This window comes from Bubalus bubalis, chromosome 14 (genome assembly GCF_019923935.1).
Source record: "Bubalus bubalis isolate 160015118507 breed Murrah chromosome 14, NDDB_SH_1, whole genome shotgun sequence".
Lineage (NCBI taxonomy): Eukaryota > Metazoa > Chordata > Mammalia > Artiodactyla > Bovidae > Bubalus > Bubalus bubalis.
In genome coordinates, this window is record NC_059170.1 from 73,772,503 (window position 1) to 73,783,696 (window position 11,194).

Here is an 11,194-nt window from a genome sequence, read left to right on the forward strand (position 1 = left end):
ATCACTGCAGATGGTGATTGCAGCCATGAAATTAAAAGACGCTTACTCCTTGGAAGGAAAGTTATGACCAACCTAGACACCATATTGAAAAGCAGAGACATTACTTTGCCAACAAAGGTCCGTCTAGTCAAGGCTATGGTTTTTCCTGTGGTCATGTATGGATGTGAGAGTTGGACTGTGAAGAAAGCTGAGCACCGAAGAATTGATGCTTTTGAACTGTGGTGTTGGAGAAGACTCTTGAGAGTCCCTTGGGGTGCAAGGAGATCCAACCAGTCCATTCTAAAGGAGATATCAGTTCTAATGATGTGGATGAAACTGGAGCCTATTACACAGAGTGAAGTAAGCCAGAAAGAAAAACACCAATACAGTATACTAACGCATATATATGGAATTTAGAAAGATGGTGACAATAACCCTGTAAGCGAGACAGCAAAAGAGACACAGATGTATAGAACAGTCTTTTGGACTCTGTGGGAGAGGGAGAGGGTGGGATGATTTGGGAGAATGGCATTGAAACATGTGTAATATCATATATGAAACGAATCGCCAGTCCAGGTTTGATGCATGATACTGGATGCTTGGGGCTGGTGCACTGGGATGACCCAGAGGGATGGTACAGGGAGGGAGGTGGGAGGGGGGTTCAGGATGGGGAACATGTGTACACCTGTGGTGGATTCATGTTGATGTGTGGCAAAACCAATACAATATTGTAAAGTAATTAACCACCAATTAAAATAAATAAATTTATATATATATAAAAAGAAAAAAACAAAGGAGATCAGCCCTGGGTGTTCTTTGGAAGGAATGATGCTAAAGCTGAAACTCCAGTACTTTGGCCACCTCATACGAAGAGTTGACTCATTGGAAAAGACTCTGATGCTGGGAGGGATTGGGGGCAGGAGGAGAAGGGGACGACAGAGGATGAGATGGCTGGATGGCTCACCAACTCGATGGACGTGAGTTTGAGTGAACTCTGAGAGTTGATGATGGACAGGGAGGCCTGGCGTGCTGTGATTCATGGGGTCACAAATAGTCAGACACGACTGAGCGACTGAACTGAATGGGATGCCATGGTTACTATTAAAATTATGACATTGTTTATTACTAACTGAAGAGTGTCAATAAATTCAGAAAAAGAAACCTACAACACTGATTCTGAGCAGTCTTGCAGTGTGGTTATTTTGCTTTTGTCTTCTGCATCAGTTGAAAGCTGATTGAAGAAGTCTCCTCCTCAGGGGAAGAACACACTGTACTGGTGCCAGCCACCTGAGGCAATTCATTTCTGATAATAAAAAGGAGCATTACCTAATTCAGACTTTTATCATGCTGGTCAACTGGGCACCCGTAAAAGGCACAGAGGCAAATGATTTACTGACCACATGATCATGAGGGGATGTGTCCCAGCTGCTGGGAGGTTCTCCTCAGTCCGTGGAGACTAATGGGCAGAAGTGATCGCTTTCCAGGCAGAAGTGTTTACCTAGGAAACAATTAGTCCAGCACGCTGAAGGCTCACATTGATATCTGATAGAAATTTTGTTGCAGTTATACCCAGTAAGAGATTAACTCTCATATTTAAATTTGTGTTCTGTCGACAGTCATTTGTGAAGCTCAGTAAGAAGACTGAAACAGGCTGATGAGATTCAGGGCTGCTAAAATGGCACTGCTGCTGCTAAGTTGCTTCAGTCGTGTCCGACTCTGTGCGACCCCATAGACGGCAGCCCTCCAGGCTCCCCCGTCCCTGGGATTCTCCAGGCAAGAACACTGGAGTGGGGTGCCATTTCCTTCTCCAATGCATGAAAGTGAAAAGTGAAATTGAAGTCGCTCAGTCGTGTCCAACCCTCAGCGACCCCATGGACTGCAGCCTTCCAGGCTTCTCCGTCCATGGGATTTTCCAGGCAAGAGTACCTGAGTGGGGTGCCATTGCCTTAAAACTCTCTAAAAACTGAGAATTCTCACTAATCCCTCTAGAAGAATTTTTAGAGCCAAATAAAAGGGTTGGATTTGAATGGCATGGCTTAGCTGTGCACAAAAGCAGCTCAGTACCCTTGATTTTAGTTCTTCGAGAGAAATGCTGTGTCCCCACTGTGAATAACAGGAAGCGTGTTCTGGCCCAGAAGGAGGGGATGGCATTGTACCCCATGTCCTCTTTCCAAAGAACAAGGGGCCCTCTGATATCTGAGGCACTAAAATTGAAGACTTGAATACCACCTAATTTCTTCATCTGTGAATTTCAGCTAGCACCTTGCATGTCTGTAAGTCCTTGCCAGATACTGGTCAGCTCTTGCAGCTAAGATAGCCAGCTGTTTCCCCAGTCAAGATTCCTGGGGACAGAATACAATAGAGCACATGTGAAAAAGGACTTTGAGTTACTGTTTATTTTCATGACCAAATGTGCATACATATATACGTATATAGGTTTAGATAAATTTACTCAGTGGATGCAGCAGATTCTGACCCCTAGGCCAGGGAATAAGTATGTGGCCACCCCACTGCTCACCCTGGCTCAGGACAGAGCATCATCCCACAGCAAGAGTAAGTCCAAGGTGAGGTCACGTGAAGCCAGCAGAGCCAATCAGAATCTTGCCCTGGAACTGATACACTGACACTGGAAGAAAGAAGCTCTGTCTTTCTGTGTGGTTACTGAATGGGTTTTTAAAAATCCATCTGTCTTTTAGTTCAGTTCAGTTCAATTGCTCCATTGTGTCCTACTGTTTGCAACCTCATGGACTGCAGCACGCCAGGGCTCCCTGTCCATCACCAACTCCCAGAGCCTGCTCAAACTCATGTCCATCATATCGGTGATGCCATACAGCCATCTCATCCTCTGTTGTCCCCTTCTCCTCCCACCTTCAATCTTTCCCAGCATCAGAGTCTTTTCCAATGAGTCAGTTCTTCGCATTAGGTGGCCAAGGTATTGGAGTTTCAGCTTCAGCATCAGTCCTTCCAATGAATATTCAGGACTGATTTCCTTTAGGGTGGACTGGTTGGATCTCCTTGCAGTCCAAGGGACTCTCAAGAGTCTTCTCCAACACCACAGTTCAAAAGCATCAATTCTTTCACGCTAAGCTTTCTTTATAGTTCAACTCTCACATCCATACATGACTGTTGGAAAAACCATAGCCTTGACTAGGTGGACCTTTGTTGATAAAGTAATGTCTCTGCTTTTTAATGCGCTGTCTAGGTTGGTCAGAACTTTCCTTCCAAGGAGTAAGTGTCTTTTAATTTCATGGCTGCAGTCACCATCTGCAGTGATTTTGGAGCCCCCCAAAAATAAAGTCTGTCACTGTTTCCACTGTTTCCCTATTTCCCATGAAGTGATGGGACCAGATGCCATGATCTTAGTTTTCTGAATGTTGAGCTTTAAGCCAACTTTTTCACTGTCTTTCACTTTCATCAAAAGGCCCTTTAGCTCTTCTTCACTTTCTGCCATAAGGGTAGTGTCATCTGCTTATGTGAGGTTATTGCTATTTCTCCCAGCAATCTTAATTTCAGGTTGATTATTGGGATTACCCTTTGTAATACTGCCATTGAAAAAGAAAAGGATTTTGTAGGCTAAGTGGATAATTTACTATCCAGGTAAAGGTAGAATAAATTAAATGAAAACAAACAATGCAGATATCTTCTGGCTTATAGCTCCTGTTCCTGATGGCATTTTAGCAGCGACCACACCTCCCATCTCATGTGTTCTTCTGCCCTGTGACCTTGACACTCTGTCCATCAAGATGTGCAGTCTATGCTCCCTCCCTTTGGACCTGGGCAAGCTTGTGTCTCAGTAACAAACAGAAAGTAGCAGAAGGAATGCTGTGTATCTTCCAAGGCTAGGTCGTAAATCAGTGCAGTTTCCACCTTGTTAGCTGAGACACTTTTTTTTTGGAGCACTGACCTGCTGCAGAGGAAGTTCAGATACCCTGAAGTCACGTGCTCCGAGGGTGCTCAGGCCATTGGAGAGGCCACTCATGGATGCTGCAGTTGATAATCTCGGAGGAGACCCCAGGAGAAAGTCAGCATCCACTGCTAGATACATGGATGAAAACACTTTCTGATGATTACAAATGCAAACCATCAAGTCACCCAGCGTGTTTCTAGGAGTTCCATGAAGGACATCTCACGGGTCCCCACGAAGCCGTCTGTCTCTTTTCTCAGCTGTTGTCACATGGCCCATCATCAGTATGTTTCTTCTTCTGTTTATGATGCTGCCTGGCAGTACCCCATCCCTTTGCCCACTCTGCAACTCACATCTCAAGGTTTAGGAAGAATAATTCCAAAACCTCCCACTACATTCCAAAACTAGTAAAGACTCAGTGTTGAGACAGGGAGAGAACTGTGTCTCCAAATTTCAGCCACACTTTGTTACTTGGGCTCCAGAGCATCTTGAGTGTTTCAAAGCCACTCTTTAGCAGTGTCGTGCTGGCCCTGGTAGCTGGACTTCTTCAATAATGCTTACACAATGCTGACAATGGGCAGGTACTCTTCTAAGAACTTTAAGAATAGTAACTGCCTTGTGGGGGAAAGGATCGGGGGAAGAGATAGTTAGGGAGTTTGGGATGGACATGTACACATTTAAATGAATATTTAAAATGGATAACCAACAAGGACCTATTGTATGGCACATGAAATTCTACTCAATATTTGTGGCCACCTGGATGGGAGGGGAGTTTGGATACATGTTTACGCATGGCGGAGTCCTTTCGCAGTCCACCTGAAACCATGACAACATAGTTGTTTGTTAATCGGTTGTACTGAAAAAAAAGAATGGTGAGTTTTTCATTTTATTGATGTATAGTTGATTTACAGTGTTGTGTTCGTGTCAGGTGTATAGCATAGTGATTTAATTTACATGCACATATATTCATTTATAGACTCTTTTCTCACATAGGTTATCACAGAATAGTAACAGAGTTCCCTGTGCTACACAGTAGGCCCTTGTGGGTTACAAATCTTATGATTTTCCCTCCCCACAGTGTTTCCCCTTCGGTAGCCACAGATCTGTTTTCAATATCTGTAAGTTTTTATGTTTCATAAATATGTTCATTTGTATCTCTTTTTAAAAAAATTAGGTATCACATATGAGTGGTGATACATAATATTTGTCTTTCTCTGTCTTACTTCACTCAGTACGATAACCTCAAAGTCCGTTCATGTCACTGCAAATGGTGTTATTTCATGCTTTTTATGGCTGAGTAGTACTCCATGGTATATGGGTACCACGCCTTCTTTCTCCGTTTCTCTGATGATGGACGTTTAGGTTGCTTCCATGTCTTGGCTATTGTGACTAGTCCTGCAATGAACATTGGGGAGCGTGTATCCTTTTGGATTCTGGTTTTCTCTGGAGGTGTGCCCAGGAGTAGGATTGCTGGATCATGTGATAGTTCTATTTTTAGTTTTTTAGGGAAGGGATAGTAACTTTTCAACCTTCCGCATAACCTCATGAGTTTTGTTGTTGTCTTTTAGCAGATAAGGACACTGAGGCACATCAAGATTAAGGAACTCTGCTAGAATGTGGGGAAGTCAGGATTCAAATCCAGGTGGTCTGCTCATAAGTCCATGTTCTTAAGCACCGTTTTTGATGGCTCCTCTGGGTTCACATCCAGTCAATATGGCCAGAGAGAGAACGAAGGACGTACTATCTTCCTTACCTCTCATATACCTCCATCCCAATTATCACACTAGTTAATCTGTGTGTGCATGTGTGTGTGTGTGTGTACAAACTAGTGTATGCTTGTGAAGCCATGTCTTTCTCTGCTGTATGCCCTTGGAAGCTGATTATGGCTTGTCTGTGTCTATGGATAGAAATAAAACCAGCCAGTGTTTGTTAAAAGAGATGAACAAGCCCTAACCCAGTCAACCCTAAAGTCATCTGGGTTTTTGAGAGCTTTCCAGGTCCTTTGATGGAACCCATCAGGCCAGACTAATGACGCTGCAGTTTGCCATTCATTCTCATCGGGCTTAATGAAGATAAAGGGCTCTCTTTATGTGTCCAGTTGGGCTTAACAAATTAACCAGGCTGCCCAAAGGGTCCATGTGAACAGAGTATTTGTCCTCATAATGTTCATTAGGAGAGAGCAAGTTAACTAACCTTTTTTCCCTGTGTTTCTTTTCCCAGGGCCCAGTGAAATCTGCAGAGCTAAAATATCATCTCTAATCTTGTTTACAAGGGGCCTTTCCCTAACGTCTTCTTCTATGATCTTTTCATAGCTGTTATATTGAATCAGTATCATTATTGTTTAAAAAAATATTATGTTCTGTGCCTCAGAGCTAACTGTCCAGAACTAAATATTTTGGCTCCTTTTGGGGAGATGGCAGGCTGTGAGAGATACCTCCAGAGTGGCAGGATTGTTTGCTTGTTTCTTCTGCCTTCTTGGAAGCAACTGGTGAATGAATGAAAGCTGTGGTTCTCGGAATTTTTTTGCTATGGGTTTACACGAGCAGCTCCTCATGGCCCATTGCAAAAAAAATCACCCCCAATTCCTCCTTTCCCTGAATGGACACCTTAAAGTGATTTTGCCTTTATTTTCATCAGGAGTGGAGTCTATATTCCATATGTTGCATCTGGACTTAGAAACATGATTTGTTTTGATTAATAGGGGCTTCCCTGCTGGCTCAGATTGTAAAGAATCTGCCTGCAGTGCAGGAGACCTGAGTTCAATCCCTGAGTTAGGAAGATCCCCTTGAGAAGGGAATGGCGGCACACTCCAGTATTCTTACCTGGAGAATTCCATGGATAGAGGAGCCTGGTGGGGTATAGTCCATGGTGTCACAAAGAGTGGGATACAACTGAGCGACCAACACTTTCACTTTCAGTGAGATGTTAGCCAAGCTTGAAGGGTACATGTACTTTGCTCTCTCTTGCATCTGAATATTGAGACCCTTATGATACCTGGCCTGAGCTAGCCTTTCAGAGGATGAGAGACCATAAGGAGAAGAACACAATATCCCCAGTTGCCTGACAGCCTGTTACCTGCCAAGCATGTGAATGAAGCCAGTATAGATTATCCAGCCTCTGGCCAACCTGCCAAGTGACCATAGTCACACAAGAGAGTGCAAAAGAGGTAAACTGAGCTAACCTGGACCAGAACAAGTGCCCAAGAGACTCATTGAATCATTCATAAAATAAATGGTTATTTTAGCCATTAAAATTTGGGATGATTTGTTACATAGCTGAACCTAATTGATACACTTCTTTATTCTCAAAGCTTGCAGCAGCTTACCTCAATGGGGTACACCTTATGCCAAGAAGTCTCTGAATCATGTGAAAATCCATCTTCTGAAGGACTTGGCTTCCAAGAAGTTAGCTCCTCTCCATCTAAGGCCGATGTTTTTATTAGTGACGTCGCTGAGACCTGTTTCAACATTGAATCATCATTCAGGACACATGTCAGCTCTGCTATTTCACCTGGCACAGCAGAGATCAAGGCCATTCAGGTGCATCTGACTCAAGCAAACCAAGTCCCTATGGAGTTACCCTTTTGTAAGATCAGACTATCAAAGCCGAGGATAATTTGTCTGAAAACCAATTATATACCATATTACCATGCTTGTGGATATCTGACAGCTCGAATTAAAGTTGTTTCCTCCCAGCCCACCAAGATCATAAGTTGGCTTGTTGGGTTTACTTGATTTAGCTATATTACGTTTATATCCCTAAGGTGGTCTTGTAACTCAAGGCTTTGAAAATAGTTGAGAAGAATTAAAATTACATGGTGGATGAACCAGATCCAGGTTTTCAAAAAAGTACTATACTAGTGATCACTAAGAAAATAGTATATTAATAAGGTCTCATTTAGTTACTATTCCTTACTCAATTTAGGACGGCCAGACTTTTTAAGACATGGGTGGTTTCTGGATACCTGTTGTTGTTTAGTTGCTAAGTCACATCCGACTCTTTGTGACCCTAAGGACTATAGCATACGCGGATCCTCTGTCCTCCACTATCACCCCCAGTTTGTTCAAATTCACATCCATTGAATCAGTGATGCTATCTAACCATTTCATCCTCTGTTGCTCCTTTCTCCTCCTGCCTTCAGTCTTTCCTGGCATCAGGGTCTTTTCCAATAAATCAGCTCTTCTCATCAGGTGGCCAAAGTATTGGAGTTTCAGCTTCAGCATCAGTCCTTCCAATAAATGTTCAGGGTTGATTTCCTTTAAGATTGACTGGTTTGATCTCCTTGCGGTCCAAGGAAGTCTCAAGAGTCTTTTCCAACACCACAGTTTGAAAGCATCAGTTCTTCAGTGCTCAGCCTTCTTTATGGTCCAACTCTCATATCCACACATGACTGCTGGAAAAACTATAGCTTTGATTATAGGGACCTTTGTTGGCAAAGTGAGGTCTCTGCTTTCTAACATACTGTCTAGGTTTGTCACAGCTTTCCTTCCAAGGAGCAAGCACCTTTTAAATTTGTGGCTGCAGTCACCATCCACAGTGATTTGGAGTCCAAGAAAATAAAATCTGTCACTATTTTCACTTGTCCCCCTGCTATTTGTTATACCGTGATATCTAATGCTGGGTAACAAATCATGCCAGAATTTAGTAACTTGAAACAGCAATCATTTTATTATCTTTCATAGTTTCTGAGAGTCATGAATTCAGGAAGGACCTGGCTGGGTGGTTGTGTGTGGCTCAGGTGTGCAGAGGTTGCAGGTAGAAGCTGTTCTCTGCATAGGCTATTCCGGGCTTCCTCACAGCATGGCTGCCTCAGGACAGTCAGGCTGCTTACAGGACAGCTTAGGATTCCAAGCCAGTGACCCAGGAGAACACCGTCTGGCCTTTTGTTACCTGTGCTCAGAAGTCACACAGCGTTACTGCTGCTGTGGACACAAGCCTTGGCTCAAGGGAGTGGGATAGACAGCTTATTTTGATGGGAGGAGTGTCATCAAAAAGCAGTGGGTGTGAGATAATCATTGTCACTCTCTTAGACGTGCTAATACATCTGCTGCTGCTGCTAAGTCGCTTCAGTCGTGTCCGACTCTATGCGACCCCATAGACGGCAGCCCACCAGGCTCCCCCGTCTCTGGGATTCTCCAGGCAAGAACACTGGAGTGGGTTGCCATTTCCTTCTCCAATGCATGAAAGTGAAAAGTGAAAGTGAAGTTGCTCAGTCGTGTCCAACTCTTCATGACCCCATGGACTGCAGCCTACCAGGCTCCTCTGCCCGTGGAATTTTCCAGGCAAGAGTACTGGAGTGGGTTGCCATTGCCTTCTCCTACAGATGGCTAAAGGCAGAATCTCTGATTTGATCTGAGATCTGTTTCCTTGGCCTGTGCTTCCTTGGCAGTAACAGAATTGACACAGTGTTACCATGTGGGTCCTTTCTGCTACTGCTTGCCTCCTGTCTACCTCCAGGTACAACAAATCAGCTACAAAGTAAAGTAAAACCCAAGAAACCAACATGACCACCAGGGCAAAGATGAAAAAATTGTCTAAAACCAAAGGGATCTAAGCTGTTCTCCCAGTAGCTCTGATCTATATGAAATAAGGAAATTTAGAAGCTTGGAAGAACAGTGGGATAAAAGAAAACCAACAACCAAAAAAGAAACATTGAACAGAAAAAGTCTTGCCTTCCAAGCCCAGGAGGAGGAAAGAAGCTGGGAGGGTCATGCAGTTCAAACCATCTTGTACACCTCATTATCCCCTATATTTTTCAGATCTTTTGTGTGGAACTGACTGAATGTCTCTAAAACTCCTAGAAACCCTGGGCTTATGGATGCTAAGGAAATGTCATTCAACTTGTGCAAAAGCGAGGGACAAAAGCGAAATAAGAGAAAGGGGGTGCTGCTCACAGTTTAAAGGCTCTTATTTATGGTTTCCCACAAGATGGGGCCTGAGAATAGAAAATCAGAAGTAAGGCTGTCGGGCCAAGTCACATGTTCAGAACCACTTCTGTCCCGTCTCAAGGCTTCCTGCTCCAGGGCCTTTACAAATATGCTTCTGGATATTGTACCTGTCTCTACAGTCTCCCAGGTTTACCAGACTATTCCCTTTAAAAAATTCTTTTTTTTTTTTTTTTTATGTTTTGGCCAGGCCACACAGCATGCGCTTTCTTAGTTCCTTGACCAGGGATTGAACCTGAGTCCTGTGAAGTTCAAGTACAGAGTCTTAACCACTAGACTGCCAGGGAAGTCCCTAATACAATTTTTTTTTTTTTTAAGATGCAGCTCACTTTGAAAATATCAGAAGTTTGAAATTATCTTCAGATGAAGTTTAAAGAATGTGTGCTCTGCTAGGTTGCTTGAGTCCGATCCAACTCTATGCAATCCCGTGGACTGTAGCTCTCCAGGCTCCTCTGTCCATGGGATTCTCCAGGCATGAATACTGGAGTGGGTTGCTGTTCTCTTCTCCAGGGGCTCTTCCCAAACCAGGGATCCAACCAGCATCTCTTCCGTCTAACCTGCATCGGCAGGCAGGCTCTTTACCACTAATGCCACATGGGAAGCCCATGGTGGCTCCATGATAAACCTTTAAGTATTTATCTGAATCAGTAGTTTACTGAAAACCTGTTTTATTGCTGTTCAGTTGCTAAGTCGTGTTCGACTGCCTGTGAGCCCATGGACCACAGTGCACAAAGCCTCCCTGTGCTTCACTATCTCCTATAAGTTGCTCAGATTCATGTCATTGATTCGGTGATGCTATCTAACTACTTCATCATCTTCTGCCCCCTTGTCCTCCTGCCCTCAAGCTTTCTCAGCATCAGGGACTTTTCCAAAGAGTCAGTTCTTTCCATCAGGTGGCCAAAGTACTGGAACTTGAGCTTCAGCATCAGTCCTTCCAATGAATATTCAGGGATAATTTCCTCCAGGATTGACTGGTCTTATCTCCTGAGTCTCCAAAAGATTCTCGAGTCTTCTCCAACACCACAGTTTGGAAGCCTCATTTCTTCATTGCTCAGCCTTCTTCATGGTCCAACTCTCACATCCATACACGACTGCTAAAGAAACCATAGCTTTGACTATATGGACCTTTGTTGGCAAATGATGGCTCTTCTTTTTAATACGCTGTCTAGCTTTGTCATAGCTTTCCTTCCAAGGAGCAATCATCTTTTAATATAAATTAAAAGATGGCTGCAGTCACTATCTGCAGTGATTTTGGAGCCCAGGAAAATAAATCTGTCACTATTTCTACTTTGTCCCCTTCTATTTGCCATAAAGTGATGGGACTGGATGCCATGATCTTAGTTTTCTGAATGTTGAGTTTTAAGCC